This window comes from Microtus ochrogaster, chromosome X, assembly GCF_000317375.1.
Source record: "Microtus ochrogaster isolate Prairie Vole_2 chromosome X, MicOch1.0, whole genome shotgun sequence".
NCBI classification, from domain to species: Eukaryota; Metazoa; Chordata; class Mammalia; order Rodentia; family Cricetidae; genus Microtus; species Microtus ochrogaster.
Window position 1 is genome coordinate 45987316 of NC_022026.1, and position 4470 is coordinate 45991785.

A 4470-nucleotide genomic window follows, 5' to 3' on the forward strand; every position below is an offset into this window, starting at 1 on the left:
TTGTGTTTATCATTGTTGTGACAAGGTGCCATACAAGAAACGAATTAAAGGAAGAAAGCTGTGTTTGGACTTACAATTTACAGGTAAAGTTCACAATGTCAGAGAAAGCATGGTGGCAAGAGTGTGACATGTCTGCTTTTAAGGAGGTCACAATCAGGAGAGGGGGGAGGGAGGGAGGGAGGGAGGGAGGGAGAGAGAGAGAGAGAGAGAGAGAGAGAGAGAGACTGTTGATCAACTTGATTTCTCCTTGTTTGCTTTTTGTTCAACTCATGGAATGATGTCACTCACATTTAGGGTAGGTCTTCTCTCTTCAGTTAAAGCTTCAGTTAACTCTTCAGTTAAACCTCTCTGAAACAACCTCCCAGATATACCCAGAGGTGTATCACCCAGGTAATTTCAAATTTGGTCAAGTTGACACTTAGAATTAACTGAATCTGGAAAGACAGATCAGTAGTTAAGAGCACACACTGCTCTTGCCAAGGATCTGAATATGGTTCCCTGCATCCATGTCAGGTGGCTCACAACCACCTGTTACTCCAGCTCAAGAAGATCTGACACTGTTGTAATCCAGCTGCCCTCACTCCCCCTGACTGACAGCGGAACTGCCTTGTGGTCTGTAATTGACAAGGATGTTTATGGTTTTTTCTGGCCAGTGGGTCTCCACAGAAGGAGTAGAGGTATAAAAGGTTGCTGGGCAAAATAAAGCTTGCTGTTCTTCCACCTGAGAAGAAGCCTCCATGTCTCAATCCCGGCACCCCCCCCCCTGCCAGTCTTGGCTATCTAGGCTGCGCTGGCTGCAGCAGACACCTTCTTGTGGACTGAAATGCACATGCCCACACAGAAACACACATGCATACACAGAATTGAAAATGTCTTTAAAATCATCACACATAGAATTCAGGTAATGTCTACTTATATTTTGGGGGTATGTTTTTTTGTTTGTTTATTTTTAGACAAGGTCTACTGGATAGCTCTACCTGGCCTAGAGTTCACTATGTATCCTAGACTGGCCCTCAAACTGACAAAGAGCCATCTGTTTCTGCCTCTTGAATGCTGGGATTAAAGGTGTGTCAGTCCTTCTTTGTGGTTTTTAGAGAACTTGACATTGAATATATTCCTGTTTGTGGAATGGGACACAGTGTTCATGTGCACTTTTTAGAACTGATTCATTAAAATCTCTCTGTAAGCATCCTTGGTTTATCAGACCCATTGACACAGCTATACATGCAGGAGTGCCTGCCACCTGATGCGCATACACAAAGACACCAAAGACACAAACAGTGCCATGCAATCAGGGGCTGATAAATACAAGATCAAGCTCAGTGTTCTATGATGATGGAAACCAATAAGGAAGTAGTGGGTCAACTTTGCTGACGTGTCAGAATTGTCTTCCCTTCTAGTGATGATGACATTTAGAAGACACTACCTTACACCTACCATGATTTTCTTCATACCTATCAGTGATTGAGAGAATCAACCATGTAGCCACTTATGGAGATTGTAAAAATTAATGTAACCATGGCAGAAGAATGAAAAAATTAAAGACAACTCTGATTTAATAACTTGTATTAGGGGGCTGGAGAGATGGCTAGGCAGTTAAGATTGCTGTTCTTGGAGAGGAACCAAGTTTAGTTGCCAGCATTCACACTGGGTGGCTCTCAACTGCCTCGAGTTTCAGCTCCAAGTATCTGTTGGCCTCTGTTGGCCTGTGTGGGCACTTGGACATACCCTCCAACACACACAGGCACAGACACGCTCTCTCTCTCTCTCTCTCTCTCTCTCTCTCTCTCTCTCTCTCTCTTTCTCTGATACACACACACACACAAATTATTAAAATTAAACTCTCTCACATCAAAAACAGTCAACAATATAAGCAATAAGAAGAAATACTTTGCTTTAATAGCTTTTTATGGTTGCTTTATCTTCATACCTTTCCCCAAAGTACCCGGATTAATATTTATAAAGGAAAGGAGAGAACCTGTGATTGCTTCTGGTGTGTGGAGTTGGGAGAGGTTCTATATGAACACTCAACTTCCCCAAATGTTTGAAACAGTTCATGTGTCTATTATCTAGGTGCATAGCAAAAGTAATTGCTGATTAAATGGTCTAATTGTTTTTTGATCTAGTTAACTTTTCAGCTGAGTATTTGGACCAGAATTCCAATTAGAACCATGAATGGGCAATAACAAATTGAAAGTGTCAGTGAATTTCAGGGAGATTAAAGGAAAGGAAAAAAAAGCAAATGTCTTTATCTTTAGAAGGGGCTGCTATAGGAAGAAGTTGTTTGGTTTCCTTCCAACTTTCATTACCGTTAGGGCTAGGGTTAGGGTTAGGGCTTTGGTGATGGGGAAGTAGAAGTGAAAGAGGAGCACAGTTTCTGTCTGGCCCAACGATAATGTCTTAATCAAGATGCTTTTATATTCCTCATTTTTCGCCTTTATATTAGAAAGTATTTTTCATACATCTTTTCTCTCTAACTATCCAAGAAGGCTAATAATTAGTGGTGATGACGATGTACCAGCTGAACAAAAGCAATTCTGATTTGGACTCTTGACATATTACTGATGGCCTGATGATCTGAAACAGTGCGAAGCATGAGATGACGGCCTGTCTAATCAGAGCGTATTGATGCACTCTGAAACAATAATCATAGTGATTGAAGCCAGCTAGTGATTATAAAGCTTGCTGGGGTAGTCGTTTTGACAGGTACACCTTGTCCCTTTGGTTCATCAGAGTACTGCATTGAAGCATCATGGGAGGTAGTAAGCACTAATGCATATTAAATACACCATTTTCTAATTCATAGTGATGTTATTATAAGACAAGGTCTCACTATTGCTCCTATTGTAGCTTCCCTGTGCTAAAATTCTAGGCATGTACCACCATGCCCAGTGTATTAATTAGTTCACTTTTTGATCCCTGTGACAAAATGCCTGACATAAAGAACTTATAGGAAGGAGAGATTTGTCTCGGCTCTTATTTCAGAGGGTTCCATCCATCATTACTTAACTCAGTGTTTCTGGGCCCATGGTAAGGCAGAGCATGTGGTAGCAGGAAGGTGTGGATAAGAGGTCTGTTTGACTCATGGTGGATGGGAACCAGAGAGTGAGGAAGGGATAAGGCAGTCAGGTATACTCCTCAAAGGCATAGCTCCCTCTCAGCTGCCGAATTCTTCCAAGTAAGCTCCATGTCCTAAAGTTGCCACCTCCCCAAATAGTGCTGGCAGCTGGGGACAAAGCACTCAATACAAAAACCTGTGGGGTGCATTCTGTGCTTGTTGGAGTTTGCTTTCTGTTGCTGTGATAGACATCATTACCAAAAGCATCTTGAGGGTTGGAAAGGATTTATTTACTCCTTTTTTATTCTTTCCTTTTATTGAAAATTATTTTCTCATGTAATATATTCTGATTACACTTTTCCCTCCCTCTATCCTCCCAGTTCCTCTTCTCCTCCCCTAGCATCTAGGTCTACTCCTGCTTCTCATTAGAAAAGAACAGGCTTCTGAAAGATAATGTTAAAATGTAACAAAATATGATAATAGTAAAATAAAACCATCACAATGAAGTTGAATGGGACAAATCAACAGAAGGAAAGGAGCCCAAGAGAAGGCACAAGAATCAGAGACCCACTCGTTCATACACATGGGAGTCCAATAAAAACAAACCATAACATATGCATAGACAGCCCCGTTCAGACCTGTGCACGCCCTGTGTGCTTTACTTTGGTCTCTGTGAGTTCTTATGAGCTTTGTTCATGTTGATTTAGAGGACCTTGTTCTCCTGATGTCCTCCATCCCCTCTGGCTCTTACACTCCTACCTCCTCTTCTGTGGGGTTCCCTAAGCTCCAAGGGTGAAAAATTGATGAAGATATTTCATTTAGACCCGAGTGTTCTAAGATCTCTCACTCTCCAAGTAAGGTCTGGCTGTGGGTCTGCTACAGGAGGAAGCCTCTCTGATTATGGCTGAATAAGGCACTGATCTATGAACATAGTAGAATACTATTAGGTGTCATTTTATCACTACATCTTATTGATTTATTTTTGAATAGTAGCATTTTTAATTTTTTTAAAAAACTATCTTTTTTCATTTTACATACCAATCCAAGTTCCCACTCCCTCCCCTCCTCCTGTTCCCTCCGCCTTCTCCTCCCCCCACTCCTCAGAGAGGATAAGGAACATTGCTTTGAGGAAGGACCAAGGCACTTCTTACTATATCTAGGCTGAGTTAGGTATTCCTCCAAAGAGAATGGGTTCCAAAAAGGCAGTACAAGCAGTCGGTATAAATTCTGGTGCCACTGCCAGGTGCCCCACAGTCTTCCCCAGCCATACAACTGTCACCCACATTCAGAGGCCTTAGTTTGGTCCTGTGATGGTTTCCTTACTATCAGGCCAGAGTTGGTGAACTCATATTCTCACTCCTTTCACTTTTCTTTCTTTCTTTTTTTTTTCTTTCTTTTTTTTTTTTTTTTTT